The sequence below is a fragment of the Myodes glareolus genome, chromosome 6 (genome assembly GCF_982192425.1).
Source record: "Myodes glareolus chromosome 6, mMyoGla1.1, whole genome shotgun sequence".
NCBI classification, from domain to species: Eukaryota; Metazoa; Chordata; class Mammalia; order Rodentia; family Cricetidae; genus Myodes; species Myodes glareolus.
The window spans coordinates 63,817,473-63,825,868 of record NC_142031.1 but is presented as its reverse complement, the minus strand read 5'-3'; the positions used below and the strand labels follow the sequence as shown (position 1 = coordinate 63,825,868).

At 40.6% G+C, this 8,396-nt stretch overlaps 1 pseudogene; it reads right to left on the bottom strand.

Moving 5' to 3' along the window:
- Positions 1–6,824: 6,824 nt before the first annotated feature.
- LOC146894277 (developmental pluripotency-associated protein 2 pseudogene) lies at positions 6,825–7,704 on the bottom strand (annotated as a pseudogene).
- Positions 7,705–8,396: the final 692 nt, after the last annotated feature.

Sequence of the window (8,396 nt, the reverse complement as noted above, 5' to 3'; positions counted from 1 at the left end):
GGGCCCTCCCACATCAAGCGTTCATTAAGAAAATGTCCCAGGCACTAGTCTAATGGTGGTAATTCATCAACTGAGATTCCCTCTTCCCAAGTTGGTGTCAAGTTGGCAAAAGCTCACCAGCACCCAGGCAGAGAGGCATGATGTGGGGTGGAGGGCGGAAAGAAGAACAGAAGGAATCAAGGCAGCACCGCCTTCTACGGCTACTCAGTTGTTCAGTACAAGCACACTGATGGAAAGGTACTGGGCACAGGAACAGCTCAGTATTTCATTGGACATTTGTCTCGCAGGTTGTGAAGGGACACCATGACCACAGCAACTCTTAGGAAGGAAAACATTTAACTGGGCTGATTCAGTTCATTGCTGTCGTGATGGAAGCATGACTGCATGCGGACAGATAAGATGCTAAAGAGGTAGCTGAGAGTTGTACATCTGGGTCCATAGGCATTGAAAAGAGGGAGTGAGCCACTGGACCTGACCTGAGCTTCCAAAACCTCAAACTCCACCCCCAGTGAAACACTTTCTCCAAAAAGGCCACACCTACTCCAACAAGCCACACCCAATAGTGCCACTCCCTGTGGGCCTATGGGAGCCATTTTCATTCAAACCACCACAGCCTGGTATGACCAAATGTCAGCCTGCAAAGTGTAAGCAGTTTTCTCTCTTCCTGCATCATTTAGAAGTGGTCTGAGAACCCTGCTATTCCTAGCCCATATAGGCAGGGGTGGATTTTGGATCCCAACATTGCTAAGGAACTACCATGTCATGTTCTTGATTTTTCTTGTACCACTGTGGGTATATTCTGGTGGGTCATTCTCATAATAGCAAACAGAAATAGCAAATCTCGCTGTATGGTCCCAAATGTAAGTTGTTCTCACTTAACATGCCAGATTTAGGATTATTTAAAAGTCCCAGAGTAACTCAAGCCAGTTCAACCTTAATGTGTTACCAAGGAGGACACTGAAAATCAGCCTCCTTGCTTCTGTTGACTGCCCCTGTCCATCACAGAACTTGGTGATGGATTAAGACATTTCTCCCTGTGCCCTAGTCTGAGAAGCTTCATCTACTCAGTTATGCATGTTATAGCAGGGAACTGAAACAACAGAATCCTGTTCTTGGAAAACTATGGGATGCAAAGTCTCAGCTCTCATATTTGATTCTCCTTCCACTGACAGCGCTCACCCCAACTTTAGCTACTTTCTGTGGGCTTCTGTTTTTCAATCTTGATGCTCTTTCTCACAGATGTCTGAGCAGAACATCCTGGTCAGCAGGAAGTGGGTAGGCTGCAGTGGACAACAGGAAGGGGGTAGGCTGCAGTGGTCAGCAGGAAGGGGGTAGGCTGCATTGGAGGTGGACAGGCTTAGATTTGGGCTTGGGCTTGCAGTGTGACTTCAGCAAGGAGTTACTCCCCCTGAGCTCACTTCCTCACCTGTATCTAGGTCATGGCATTGCTCTAGAGCAGTGATTCTCAACCTATGGGTTGTGACCCCTTTGGAGATGGCATATCAGATATTTCGATTACAATTCATTATAGTAGCAGAATTGCATTTAAATATAGCAATGAAATAATTTGATGGTTGTGGGTCAGCACAACATGAGGAACTGTATTACATCGTCACAGCACTAGAAAGGTTGTGAATCTCTGCTCTAGAGCAATATGGTTCAATTCAATAAGATGAGATTTGTAAATTCTCTGGAATATTCTTGGTATATTAATCTGTAGAGGATAGTTTCTTCTGGGATATCATGCTATTTAGTATGAATTAGAAGTGATTGAATTGCTATTTACATTGTATACTAGGGCTACTTTTCATCTTTGTAAGGAAGGTTTCCTTTATGGCCAGGGCTATTTTCAGCACCTTGGGGAGTCCTGGGAGCATGTGGTTTGGGATGATCATTCCGAAATCCTAAGTCACAGATCTTAGTGCTCACTACTGTGGTCTGAGACATATCATTCACCCTCTCTCGGTCTTACATATTACCTTTTAAGAGTATTATTTCATCCGGGTGGTGGTCGCACACACCTTTAATCCGAGCACTTAGGAAGCAGAGGCAGGCAGATCTCTGTGAGTTCGAGGCCAGCCTGGACTACAAGAGCTAGTTCCAGGACAGGCTCCAAAGCTACAGAGAGAATCCTGTCTTGAAAAGTGTGTGTGTGTGTGTGTGTGTGTGTGTGTGTGTGTGTGAGAGAGAGAGAGAGAGAGAGAGAGAGAGAGAGAGAGAGAGAGAGAGAGAGAACTATTTCAAATATTATAGACATGGTTGGTTGGTAGATGTACCAAATGGTTTAGTGTTTTTTATTGTCTCTCAGCCCAGGAAAAGCCCCATGGACCAGCGTTTGTACAGTCACTCCTACACAGCGATGTCTGTGAGCCAAGTGCCAAGAAAATGAGTCTTTCTGCCGATCTACCAAATGTAACTGCAATTCACTGCATACGATTCCTCCTCCACCGGACACTTGGAATTCTTGAACATTTCAGCTGGGTATCGCTGAGTCTAACATATCATTGACGTTCAATAAATGCTTGCTAGATGGCAGCATAAATAAATAGAATGTCCAGTATGAGACCTGAACGGTAGTAGAGGTGGGTCATATTTTAGTCCTGCTGCATCCCCCAGCATTCTCTTTTACAGTATAAATGTGAGTGGTACCCATGGATAGCTCAGGAAGCAAATATTTCTACAGCAAAACATATGTTTACTCTCTTCCCTTTCATCCTGTGTTTACTTATTCACAGCCTATTAAAAGCTGTTAGCTGCCAACATTCAAGTTCCTTCATTACATTCCCTAAAATGGGAAGTTGTTTTCCCTTTCATGTAGCACCTTTCTCAGTGTATAAAAAATATTCTAGGAAACGCTTGTAGAAGCTTCTTACCAAGGGCCATGAAGATACTTCAGTGAGAGAAGTACTTTCAGCCCCTGAGAACCTCAGAGAACAATGGCTTTCACAGAACCTCAGCAAAAACCGAGATCTGTATGTATAAATATGATTATCAGGAGGTCCACAGAAACCACATGACTCAGCACACATGCCTAGCTGGGGAGAAAAGAACTACCTTTCTCTGCCAGCTAGGCAACTGCAAGGATCCACATCACAGACTTCTGTGTTCGTCTTTCACCCATACCTTCAATGTTACACATTTTATTACACTTTTACTTCTATTCCCCATCATGATTGGTCCAGGGACCTGGAGTCTTCTTAGAATCTAGTCATCTTCCGTTCACACTTTCTTCACCATCCCAAATAGATCACTGTGTCTCACTGTCATATGGCATGCCTTCCCTTCCCTGACTCTTGTCAGTAATTATATAATCTATGTCACTCAAATACATCCATGAAGTAATGAGGTTAATTTTTCCATTTCCTACCTTTGGAATGTCCCTTTGGGTGGGCTACTGAAACATCATTCAGTTGGACATCTTTGCCATTCGTCTTGCTTCTTCTGATCTTGGCTCATGTTGATCCTTCCAAAAATTAATAGGAGACTAATTGTCTTACTATGTCCTATAGTTAATTCTCAAACTTCATAACCTCACAGCTAGCACTCCTTTACCCTAATCATAAAGGTTTTATTGTTTACCTATTACCACTTGCACCTGTACTTACCAAATTTCACGCTCCATCCCTGCCTTAGCTTGTTTTCTGTGACTATAATAGAATGCCCAAGACTCAGTAACTGATAGAACAAGAAGGTTATTTATCATGATTTTCCTGGTTGGGATGTTGGGAAGCATAAAGTTGGACTTAAGGTCAGTCCTTTGTGAGGTTCTTCTTGCTGGGTCATGGTGCAGCAAAAGGTCTCACTTGAGGCAAGGCAAGAGCGCCACCCTCTTTGGTGGGTTAAATAAAATATGATTGTAGTCTCAGGCATTTGAATGCTTGGTTCCAAGTTGGTGGCACTGATTAAGGAGGTTTAGAAAATGTGGTGTTGTTACAGAAGTAACTAGGGGTGGGCTTTGAGAATTTAAAGACATGCCATTTCTAGTTTGATCTCTCTGATTCTTGCTTGCAGTTCAAGACCCGAACTGAGGCTGCCACTTCAGCTGGGACGCCTGCCACTACTGCCTCTGCTCCACCATCATGGATTCTAACCTTGTAGAACCGTAAGTCCCAATATACCTTCCTTCCCCAGGCTGTCTTGATCACAGTGTTTTGTCACAGCAATAAAAAATTTCCAATGCCTTTCATGATAAAGAAGTTTCTCGATAAACAATCTAGTAGCCAATGAATGTGATAATCCATTTATGAGGGACGAGCCTTCATGATGCAAACATCTTCCCTGAAAAGTCCAACCTCTAACCATCCTCTGGGGATGATTAAGTTTAAAACACATGAAACTTAGAGGACGCACACAAGCCACAGCATTATTTCTCACACATTTCTCTCTTCCACTCTCTTTTCAAGACCAACACAAACTTCACCCCTACTTTATCTCATTTAGGATCTGCCTATAGCTTTCAACTTCAGAAGTCATTGTGGGACTATTCAGGTTCCATATTCTTTTTTTATGTTCAACTATTACCTCTAAGTGGCAATTTTGACTTTTAAGAATGGATCTCAGTGGCAAAGGTCACACTTGTTTAAAAACTGCATTTACTGAAGAAAATGTTGATCAGATTAGCAGCTGACACATTGGGAGGGAGCCACTTACTACTATTCAGTAATTACTATACTGAAAAATGAAGGAAAGCTTGGGAAGACAGAGGTTCATTCAACATGTCTTTTTTCAATTCAAACTGGGCCAAATCACTTCCTTATTAGAAAGTGAAAGCTATGGGTGCTCGAGAAGGACTAATGAATCAGCCAGAGTATGCCATGGGTGTCTGCCTCTATAGGAAAAGTGTTCCTTGTTCTTGAACTCCAAGAAGCATGAGCCCATAGGTAGACAGGTCTCAATACTGTGCTATTTTCCTGTTTCTTTCATGGGTACTTATGAGTAGTGGATACTTGGGTGGAATTGTCATTAACTGCTGAGCACAGCATGACCAAGTTTATCTGGAAAATTCCTATGTGACTCTAGTGAAATTCCAACAAACTACAATATTTAAAAGTTCTTAGAGAAGGAGGAAAGACCTTCAGCCTTAAAATCAGAAAGAACATCCCAGATATTTAAACATATTAACCATACATGGTACCTAAAAAACATATAAATGTTTATTCTCTCTATAGTTATATTTACATCAAGCTTTTAAAATTCAGTCTTTATTATTCTAATTCTTATTTGGAACACATGCCATGGCTTATAAAATACTTATTCTAAGAACATAGAGCACTCTTGGTGAATGAATAAATATTGAGATAAGAATCTAGTTACTCTAAGTAGCCCTCATCAGAAAGTTAGTTGTGTTGGTTATTGCTTTTTATTGCTGTACTTCAGCATCTTCGAAGGAAAGAGACTCTCTAGGTATATAATCCTGATTGGTGCTTTAGGACACATAGAGTTCTGGTTTGAAGTCAGCTGCCACAGTCAAAAAGATATGGTGAATAGGTGATATGTGGTAGTTACTTTGCGTAGGTCACATTTCTTACTATAGCATTGTTTAGTGGAATGTCCCCTAGCTGATAGGCAGTTTATAAAATATGACAGACTATCCCAGGAAAGGTTATTCTTTAGACTCTTTAAATAACTGGCAGAAAAGTTCATCTTTAAATGAATTCTTCAGGATTCTTCTTCTTCTTAGTGATTATTATGCTCAAATCCATGAAGTCCCTCAAAAACCAACAAGGAGACTGAGTCCTGTATGTAAAAGCAATGAGCAATGAGCCTTTATTTTATACAAGTTTGCAAACTTGGTCTCACTGTATGTCCAACATACAAGAATAATTGGAGACCCCCGAGCTCAGTTAGAGCTGGGTTTTTATGGTAGTAAAGGTGGTGGTGAGGGATTTCTAATTTTAAGGTTTTGATTGGCTGATATTTGTCTAGGGGTATCCTGGTGTGTGTGTGTGTGTGTGTGTGTGTGTGTGTGTGTGTGTGTGTGTGTGTGTGTGTTTTAGAAGATGATCCTATGGAACATTAGGCATTTCTTTTGTATGGTTTGTTCTTGGGTGGTGCTCAGGTAATCACAGTTTATGATCTTTCCTGCAAGCAGGTATTGCTTCAGGATAAACTACTGAGACTCAGGCCTCCATTAAATTTATCAGTAGTTGAGTCCTACACTGGCAGGTGATAACGGTTGGAAATAAAGAACTTCCTTTGGGTAGTCTGTTTCTATTTAGTTTATCATGGCTGGCTCCTACAGTGATAACATCTTTGAGATATCTATTGAAAAAATCATAATTGATCATTTTTATTATTATTATTAACTACTATATTGAATCTTACCCTTCATGGTGATGAGTGAGGAAAGGACAGGACTTAGTGTCTCATATCTAATGTACAAAATGTCAATCTGTAGTGTACCAACACTTGCTGAAAATCCTGGTAAGTACCAATTTAGTCTGGTTATTAATGTCACTATCCTGGCAACATCATCCTGATAGACTGTTCATCCTGCATATGAAATTATTGAGGCACACCAACCCTATTCTCTTTATAATTATTCTGTACATCCAAAGTTACTTCAAATTTAAAAGTTTAAGTTAGTCTTGGTAGGTAATTAGGATTATTTTTCCATCTGTTGTTCAAAAAAATTACTGATATAGATCGGAAGGAAATTTTTTTTTGCTTTAAGACAGGAATCTTATTTTGTTATAAGACTTCTTTCCACCCCAGTTGTTTTCTGGACCCTGTGAACAAAATTGTTCTCTGGATCCCATGAGCAAAATAGCATTGAGCAAGTCCAATGAAGGGATGGATGTCCAGTTTCTTAGCCATAATAGGACTCATCCATTCACCTCAAAAAACCTGGACATCAGTCTAAAGAGGCAGATTTGGAGGTAGTGTTTTGTATTTCCTTTCAGAGTGTTTGTCTCAAAATTTCTCCTCATCTTCCTATTGCTGTGGATGCATTCAGACGACAGCATATTATCTTCCACTCCTGGGGATGGGAAAACACAGACTGGTAATGGGAAGAGAGGTATCATCTCTTGGAGGACTGTCTGGTACTCAGGTATGACCCGCGTGCATCTGCAGGTGAACCCAGCCTGCCTTATCTGCAGGGGGTTGTCTGTCATGGACTACTTACCACCTGCATTCAGTAACAGGCAGAAGAAAGGCCTTGACATTCAAGAGAAGAGGCTGGCTATTCACAGCCATAGGCTGAGCAGCTCTCAGACAATTCTTCCCCTGGCTGCAAAAACAGACTCCCTTTCTGAAGTTTTAACTTCAGCTATACCGTCCTCCTCTCTTCCTCTTCAAGCTTTGAGGCCTGGGTCCTCTGATGTCTGTTTTGGGTTTCTTGAGAACTGGCTTCATTTTTGCCTCAAGAGATGTTTGGGGAATATGACATTTTTGTTTCGAATATGAGTTTTTCTGGAGTCTCAAGTAGACTTCAACTTTCTTGCCTTCCGTACTCAAGTTATGACAGTGACACCATTCCCAAAGAATGTTCTGGGACAACTCATTAATAGGATGAACCTACGGGTTGGTTTCCTGAGAAGCTGGCATTGGGGGAACTGGAGGCTTGAGGTGTATGACTGAAGAAACACTTGATTTTGTAGGAACGTCTATGGTGAGCTCCTCAGTAGCTGAGATCAGCATTAAAATTATTTCTTTTTCATTAAATTCTCTCTTGCCATAGGTGTCCTGGCTGGAGAGTGACATTTTCAGCAGGCTTTAGAGAGGACAAAAGCAGCAAAGATAAGGATGTCTGGAGCTCCAAAAGGAAATTTTTTTTTAAATAAATCTGATGGTAAACTGTTATCCAAAACATACAAAGAGCTCTTAAAGCAAACAATGGCAATAAACAATCCGATTTCACAATAAGCAAAACAAACACACATATACATTTAACCAATGAACATATTAACGCATGTATCACAAAGAAACGTAAAAAAAAGATGCTCAGATGCAAATTAAAGAAACATTGAGATCACACCAGGTACCTAATTAAATGCTCCATATTCTTAACAAAGGCCAACAGGGATATAGATGCTCGTTTGTCGCAGCAGAAGTATAAGATGGTACAGTCACTTTTGAAGACATTTTTAAAGTTTCTTATAAAATTAAACATATTCCTACCATGTGATCCAATAATCACACCTCTTAATTTCTACCTAAAATGAACTGGATATTTAGGTCTACCTAAACACACACACAAAAACACATTTTTATTCATGATGAATAAAATTTGAAAAGATCCCACATATCCACCACAGAGGAAAGGAAAACAATGCTATGGTACTATTACACAATACTAGAAGAAATGAGTTATCAAGCCACAAGAAAGCACAGGACACAGGAAATGAATACTACTAAATGAAGGAAGTCAATCTACAAGTGTTACATATTATATG